The sequence below is a fragment of the Pleurodeles waltl genome, chromosome 6 (assembly GCF_031143425.1).
Source record: "Pleurodeles waltl isolate 20211129_DDA chromosome 6, aPleWal1.hap1.20221129, whole genome shotgun sequence".
Lineage (NCBI taxonomy): Eukaryota > Metazoa > Chordata > Amphibia > Caudata > Salamandridae > Pleurodeles > Pleurodeles waltl.
This window is the reverse complement of record NC_090445.1, coordinates 732,979,136-732,987,723: the sequence shown is the minus strand read 5'-3', so window position 1 is coordinate 732,987,723 and position 8,588 is coordinate 732,979,136.

Here is an 8,588-nt window from a genome sequence, read left to right as displayed (position 1 = left end):
CTTGATAGTGCACTCATGTGTCCTGCGCTTCCTATTCTCGCTTAGAAAGGCACTCATCAGCGATAAATGTTTGAACCAGTTGTTACAAGAAATGGAGTGTCGTTTTGGTTATAGCTCAAGTTGTATTTGTAATTCCATTTTATATCCCTCTCTTGGCATTGGCATTAACATGCTGGCAGGCAACATCTCCATGGTCACCTTAAAGGGCAAGTTTTAAGTCTAGAGAGGGACAGACGCTATTTATCTTCAAAGAAAAAGCTTAGCATTCCCTAGAATACATGGGTAATGAAAGGGGTTTTCCTTATCTGACAAAGCTCCCAGATAAAGAGATGCACAAAATAATGTAGTGGGTCGGATAGGGATCAACCCTGGATTGAAGAATTGAAGAAATCTGGTTTAAAAGCAAGGATTAGGTTAAACCAAGATTGTTCTATCTGATACATGGGAGTAACTTCAGTATATTTCATCTTTTCTTTGATTGTCTACTATATTTGGAGGACAGGAAAAATCTACTCTGCCCAATTTTCAAGAGATTTGTTATCTCTTGCCATACTGTACCTCTAGCCACTTTATTTGTAATGGAATGTCTCGGGATTGCCAGATACATTGGGTTCATATAACGAAAGTCTTTTATTATTTTACAATGCCATGAGTAAAACAATGCTATTATAAACTGGGGTGGTTGCCATGTTAGTTATTTTATTATTTATCATTGTGGTCAGGTTAATTACATTTTTAAATGTGACAATGAAATGAAAAGGCTTTTTAGCTATTTCCTTGGCTGTACCTTAAAGGAGATATTAAATGACAGAGTTTGAGATCTAGGGAAGGACAGATGCTACCTATCCTCGAAAAAAGTATTTTGCATTCATTAGAATATCTGGGAAAATAAAGTTTTTTTTCTCTATCTGACTAAGCTCTCGCATAAAAGACATGTACAAAGAAATGTTGTGATGCTGTATAGGGATTGCCCTTGATGGAGGATATCTGGTTTAAAAGCAAGGATTAGGCTACACTATGATTGTTGTATCTGTGGCATGGGGGTAATCAATGTATACCTCATCTTTTCTTTGATGCCAACTATTTTTGAAAGAGAGAAAAAAGCTATTCTGACCATTTTTCAAGAGATTTGGTTTCTCCAGCCATAGTGAAGCTCTTGCTATTTTACGTGGTCCTGTGCTCACTGTGCCGCTGGAATTAAGCTATACCTGGCTGATGAGCTGAAAACAGTGGTGAAACTGGTCCTGGGTTGCTTGTGTTCTGGTTCAGGGAGGACCTGGCCTGACAATTTGGAATGGACTGTTCCTAATGGAGTAGGGTCAAGGCTGATTTGCATGTGGCTGGGTCCAAACTGAGGTGACATGGTGAGCGAAAAACAATGGATTGGGATTTGGCCCAAGCGATTGCCAGTTGCTGAGATTAATTCAATCATTCCATACATCACTTTGCTTTTGGAAGGAAAAACTAGAAGCATCTCTTCCCTCAGGGTGAAAGGTAAAAAGTGATGTTCTTTCACTATAGATCAATGCTGCCATGATTACTTTCAGTGTAGTCAATAGATAGTAATGACTTTCTCTATAAGATGTGTATATTGATAGCCACTGAAGACCATTTGCATCTTAATCCATTTACAGGGGAGGTATTCAGTGAACTTGTGTGATTGTCATATTCATGGAGGACAAAATCAAAACCCACATGCAACATTCAGGGCCTGGTTACGAGTGTGGCGGTCCATACCGCTGCACTCGCGGTGGTGGTATGCACAGCCGCGGATGCGGCAGTCCGACCGTCACATAACAACCCTGGCGCTAAGACCACCAGGGAACCCCCAGCTTCACCAGGATCTTGGATACAGGCGGTCTGGCGGTGGCGGAGATCCTAATCTGCCAGGGTAGCGCTGCAAAGAGCGATGGCCAGGGGATTACAACCTCGTTCTCCATCAGCCGTTTCATGGCGGTAACACCGTCATGAAAAGGCTTGCAGAGAACAGGTGCAGGACCCCCCCCACCACCCAGCACCATTGCAGTGTTCACTGTCTGCTTTGCAGACAGTGAACATTGGGAGGGTGCTGGTGCACCTTGCTCGCTGCAACATTGCAGCCGACTCGATTACGAGCCAATGAAAAATGCTGTAGCCTGTTTCCCGTTAAGTCAGCGGGCGGAATCTTAGGTTTGTGGCCGCCAATTTAGCTTGGAACCCTTAATAACTCTATCAGGGAGGTCACAGTGTAGGTGGCAGCCACCCTGTCAGGAGATTGGCAGAGTTTTCTGTCCACCAAATTCAAAATGACCCCCTTACTGGCTTTACCAGCAGTCTAGTGCCTAATTTGTAAAATAATAAGTGGTGGGCCCCAATTTGTCTCAGAAGCCCATCACCAGTGTTGAGAAATGCCCATATATCTGAAAGCCAAGGCTATCTAGCCTTGATTTTACCTCATGCCTCTTTCGTCCACCACGATACACTCAATGTCTCTTTATCTCACTTTTGTTGATCCTTTTTCATCTCTGCTTTCTCCTTTTGTGACTGTTTTCATGTCTTTCTCTTCCTCCCCTATTCCCTCTCTTCTGTCTTTAGATGTTGCTCTGGGTCAAAGGTTGATGATGAAAAGTAAGCTTAGGTCCTAATAAATGAGTGCCAGTGAGCCACACCTTCTACTACGGATCATCTTAAGTACCGAACATATTGTAGGGATGCCCTCTTCAGAGCCATGCAATGGACAATTTTGCCCCAGCGTTCACTTTTTAAGTGGCTTGACTCAACTCAATGGCTCACATACATATAGCTATGATGCAATTAAAATGTATCAGTTCTACTCCATTTAGCTTTGTTGAATTACATGACATGACTAGATTTGCTCAATGTCACTTTGTGTGCAAACAGCAGGCTTCTTAATACTTGCATGTTTCTTCTTTCGTAATGTTACCGCAGTAGAATTTTGGTACCACTGGGAAGCTAATAGTAATGGCAGGGATGAATTATACATTGGGCTTACTCCCCTCTTTAACTTTATCCCTTGATCTCTTAAGGCATTTAAACTCGGGGTGGGAAGGATGCCCACAAAATGAACAGGAGTGCCTGAATTTGCACGTCCCGGTGGGGCGTGAACATATCTTTCTGTTGAACGCCCAACATAAGCCTTTTTTGTCATTCGCGTACTGTGCTCGAAAGGGCTGCTTGGTGGGTAACTTGTTATTCACGCACTCTAACCAAACATTCACTTCCGTCTGGTCCCACCCTATCGCTGGGTCCTCCACCTTTGCCCACCTGAAGTCCCTGTCATATTCTAGCCAAGCGTTCCCTCCATACGCATGGTGAGCCTTTAATATTTTGTTCCCATAGAATATCATAGCGATCCCAATTTCTGGCTTTTTCTCTAGCATAACTGACATAAACACATTGTAACCGAACAACCAATTCGTAATGTTCTCCTCAATCTTCTGTTTTTTCTCGCCAAATGCAGAGGATTTTGCATCCTTTTCTTTTGTTTCTACTTCCCTTCTCTTAGCCCTAACCAGGCTAAAAATATCTACAAATTCCCTTTTCCATATTTTCTCTTTTATCTCGGGAGCCACGTGCGCGGCTAACTTCCCTGGCCTGGACAGCAAAGTGTCCACCCCTGACCCTTCAGCAGAAGCAAGTGGTTTTGTGGCACTAACGCCTTGTTCGTTGCCCTTACCATGCTCTTTTTCCACCTGCGGAGTCTGAGTGAGCGAGCCCGGTGCCAGGCTTACACAGGGGCTGGCTGTCGACACCTGCAAAGAAGGAACAACACGCGCCGTCGCCAAAGCTTCAACCTGGCGCTTAAGATCTTGCACTGAACTCTGAAATGAATCGCTAGCCCATGGAGTTGTGGGGCGAGGTGGAGGGGCGGGAGGTGCACTCAGCTTGGATAACATCTGTGATACTTCCAATAGGGCTTGGGTTGTTGGGTCTTGAGACGCTCCCGGGGGGTTTGGCTCACTCCGCCCCTGCTCTGATGCTGTGCCCCCCACTGGTGTCACCCCCTGGGTACTGTGGGATGCGTGGACAGGTAACCCCTTGGTTGGGGCTGCTAATACTGCTAAAGATCGCCCTATGTCAGCCAGCATGGAATCCACCCCTAATGCAGGGCCTGAAACATCTATCACCTCGCTTGGGTGAAGCACTGGATTAACCCCTGTGAGTGATGTAGGCATGGGGGCTCCCAGGGGGACTGGATCAACTGTAGGAGGTGGAAGGGGGGGGCTGCCTGTGTTGCACTTGTTTGTTGGACCGCTGCGACCTGCTTTTTACTCCTACGTTTGACTGGAGGGAAAGCTGCGTGCGGGCCACGTGTGCTCCACAGGGGCGGGAAGGCCCTTCCCCGCCATCATCTCCCTCTAAAGGGACGTCCCCCCATCTGAGTCACCGTCACCCAATTTTGCTAAAACTAATTTTAATAGCTGGGCCAACTCTGGGTCAGTTCCCTTCCTCTTACCCAACCTCACCCTAGTGGATGCCATAATTTAAAAGTAAGGTGAGAAACCCAGTGAAAACAAGTATGCAGCAGCCGCAATACACTTGTAACAGACAGATACCCTGCAAGTAAATTCTTTCTTAAAACAATCACCGAGTTAAATTGCAACTTATTTCGGTTTGTAATTATTAACAATCCTGTAAGACCTGAAATAAATTGTGTTAATCAACACCAGCAAAATTAACAAACTTGCTGCATACACTTTTTAAAACCAATGGCGAAGTCTTTGATGTCAATAACATTCAACTTGAACAGCATACACAATTAATAACAAATTAGTGAAAGGGAACAAACACGAACGCGCTGCTCAGTAGGTAAATTGCAATGCTACCCCAAAGAAAAGCTGTAACAACCGCGACAATCCTTTCTTAACGCTGACTGAAGAACTTGACCTGGCTCAATGAGCTTATTGCTGTAACATACACACACACGGCTAATAAACTGAACCACTGGGGCTCAAACACCCCACACACGTTTACGCGCCGCAATCAGTGTTTTACCGGCACCCCAGAAAGGAAATTCCTGCCTTTCACTACACCGAAAGTTTCTTGGGGGAACCCCTAACAGGTGAGCGCGCGCACAGTTAAACACCACTCCTAAACACGGAGCCCTGTCACCGTGCGCTCACTCACCTCTTTTCCCCGCAAATTGGGCCGAGACCCGCCGCCTGCTCCTTCGTGAACTCTCCTTTCAACTGGTCCCTCTGCGCGCCTGAAGAACTCCTGCAAGTAGAGAATCAGCTTGCTCCATGATGAAAAGTTGAAGACGAAGATGAAGCCCGAACGTCCGGGCCGCCGCGCCAACAAGAAGAAGGCCGTGCCTTCAGTGGGGGTGCTTTTAAGCCCCCCACTGGCTTGCGGCGGCCCAGACCGGTTCGGCCCGCACGTCGGCCCGACGTTCCTCCTAAGAGGCATTTCCGCTCCCACGCCTCGCGAGGCGTGAGAGCGGAAGCCTCGGCCAGCCTGCGCACAACTAGTGCGAGGGTTCGGCCCCGGCGTCCCCGACCCCTAAGGGGTCGCTCTCCCCCCATGTTGGGGGGGGCGCTTTTCCAATAGTAATGGGAGTTCCATCAAAATATGGATGGAACCCTCTCTGCCCTCTTCCACATTCCACCGACTGCTTTGGATGGCTGAAGGCAGCCTTCAAGATGATGGTGCTCCATCAACTCATGTGAGAAATCTAGAAGCTATTGAAAATAATAATGGACCTGACACCCGATTTAATTTTGCCGACTGTCTCCATTATCAATGTGTCTACTCTGTGAAAGGTCTATTGCAAGGAACATGAAAGTGTGACTGATGCACTGGGAGAAACATCCAACTACTCAAGGACACTTGTCCTATGGGTATTGTCAGTCTACTACATATAAGGGCTTCCTCACAAGAGGGGAGAGAGTTCCTTAAGATCTATTCTTTTGTCCTCCCTACAAACGTATGTACTCATAAAAAGAAGAATAGGGCTACTCTGTAAATGCCTGTTTGGGACAGATGTGCCAGAACAACACTTGTGGTCAAGTAGTCTTCAGTAACTCAACCAAATTATTTAGTAATGGTTACTTTACGTTGCTTAATATATTACATAATTGTTAGAAGCGATGGATAGGGTCTCTTCGTACCCTATCCTTTGAAAGGGTCTGCATGTTTCAACTGTCTCCCTTGAGCCCAAAATGGACCTTATGACTTTCTTCAGGGCCTATGCTAGTCTCTGGCCCCCACATAAGGGGCACATTGCCAGTACCATTACAAACAAATGGCTAACTCCAGTGGGACTTGGACAGATTGGAGTTGCATGGTTTAGCTCGGTTAGGGTTTCATTACTTAGCTTGTGAAGATGTTGCTCAGCTGCAGTGACACTGTTTTTCACAATTGCAATAGTATATCTTAAATATCTTAAATCCATTTCAAATCAGTAGCTATGCTTAGTTACTCGTGGACCTGTAGCATGGCTTAGGCTGGTTACACAATTTTTGTAGCCTCTGAATGGCTCTTTGCTCAGTTCAGCTTGATTGCGCTCAAGCAGTTACATTACTGTGTTTTCTTCAGTTTCACTTGGGGTAGATGCCTTTACAATGAAATTGACATGCCAAAACCAAGTTGCATTGTACATGGATCCAATACTCCCCTGCACTTAATGTGCTTGAAGTTGGTAGTGTTCAGGTTTGTTGCACTCTCCTACTTAGTTGCACTTGAAATGGCTCTGCTCAATGGGATCTGATTAATAGCACTTGGAACGTCAAAACTCTTCTGCACTTAATTGCATTTGCACTTGGACTGGATCATTTATTTTCCATTTGAGCTTATCCTTAGCATAGCTCCTCTTGCTTGAATTTGAAATGGCCGAAAGTTGAAAGGTTATGATTGGTATGATTCAATACGGTTGCCATTTGCAAATGTACACTTGGTATAGCTAAGTCCTTTTGCACTTTCTTTAGTTGTAATTGCCTTGACAAATCTCTGTTGGACATTAATTACATATAATTTCCAATGCAACTGACATAGTTGCATTTGAATGGCTCTTGTGCACTTGACCTAGCCTTAACTCAGCTTAGCTCAGTTTGATTTAATTTAGCAATACTCATCAGGTAAAAGTTGCTTGCGCTTGGCATAGCTCAACTCGATGGATTTTACTGACTAACACTGCATGGCTATTTGTGGCGTGGCACAGCTAATACTGTGAATGTATTAAGTGTAATATGGCTTGGATGTGTTGCACTTAACCCCGTGCATTTAGCATTATTTGGCTCTGTCACATCGTATTTACTCTTGATGAGGCAAAGCTGCCTTAAGTTAGTTGCACTTGGCTGGATTCAGCTCTCTTGGTCTAGACTAGTCTCCCTGGATTTCATATCCTTTCAGTTGCTAATCTCTGCCACACTTACTTTTCATCTATATCATTTGGGATGGTAGCAGACTGTTGTGAGCTAAACGCAGTCTTACATAAAAGTGTGTCAAAAATATCGTCTACAACATCATGCCATTCACTGGAGAAACCTACTCCGAATGGAGTGATATTTTGTTAACGATAGGGCGTGACATTTATGTCAGATAGTCATTTTTTTATATAATTATTCTGACATACAACTGAATCTTTTTGCCCTATTTTGCATTTTTAGCTAATTTGCATTAGGCTCCGTTGAAGTTGACATATGTCAGATTCTCTTACACTGGATGGCCATTGATTGAATATGCAAAGCTTCAGTTGGACTAGTTGTAGGGCTGTACAAACCAGTAATCACCCATTATTCTTGTTAAATTACCCAAATTATTTACATTATTCAGGGTTTGGCCTAGACTATCCTACTACTACAGGACTAAACATAAAGACCCCATTTACTAGTTACTTCTTAATTCTGATGGCACTGGTATCCTTTCGGAATTACAAGTTTTTTACTTTCACCTGGAGTTACTCAAGGTGGAAGTCTGACCCAAAATGAGGAATTAGAATGGCATTCTACCCGGAATTACCAAACCCTCTGGCAATTCTTCATTCTTAGAGGACTCTCAGGGTCCAACTCATAATGGTCTTAATTTTCCCTACCCGAAGTTAATGGTACTTTTGGCATCAGTCGTTCCAAAAGTGAAAAAATCGGGCCTATTTCTCAGTGGACCTGTATTGAGGGCTGTAGTGTCTACCTACTCAGAGTTCTAGGAGGAAGATAAGACTGTCTGCCTAAACGCTTCAAGTCTAGAATTTCACACTGCTCCTCTTTATGCAGTGGGAGTCCTCCAGGACATTCCACAACTTCCAAATCTATTATTCTTTGGACATATCAAATGTTCTGCAGATGTTCCCCAGAGTCTGTGATCTGTGCTAAGAAAGTGTTTTCTGTTAAACACCCTACTGGTGCATGTTCACTCCCAAGTGGCATGACTGTGCTTACTTTCAGTTTGCACCTTTGACCTAGACTAGCTGGTTTCTAGTACCCTGTTGCCCTACAGTGGCTTCGTTGTTTAACCCTAGCTTACTGTTGTTTGTTGAAACGCTTCGGGTCTAACTCAGCTTTACTTGATTCCCTTAGACATGTCTCTTGTGAGCTCTGTTGCATTTGGCATGCATTCACTTTAGCCGAGTGTTCCCAATATGGTTATGCGTA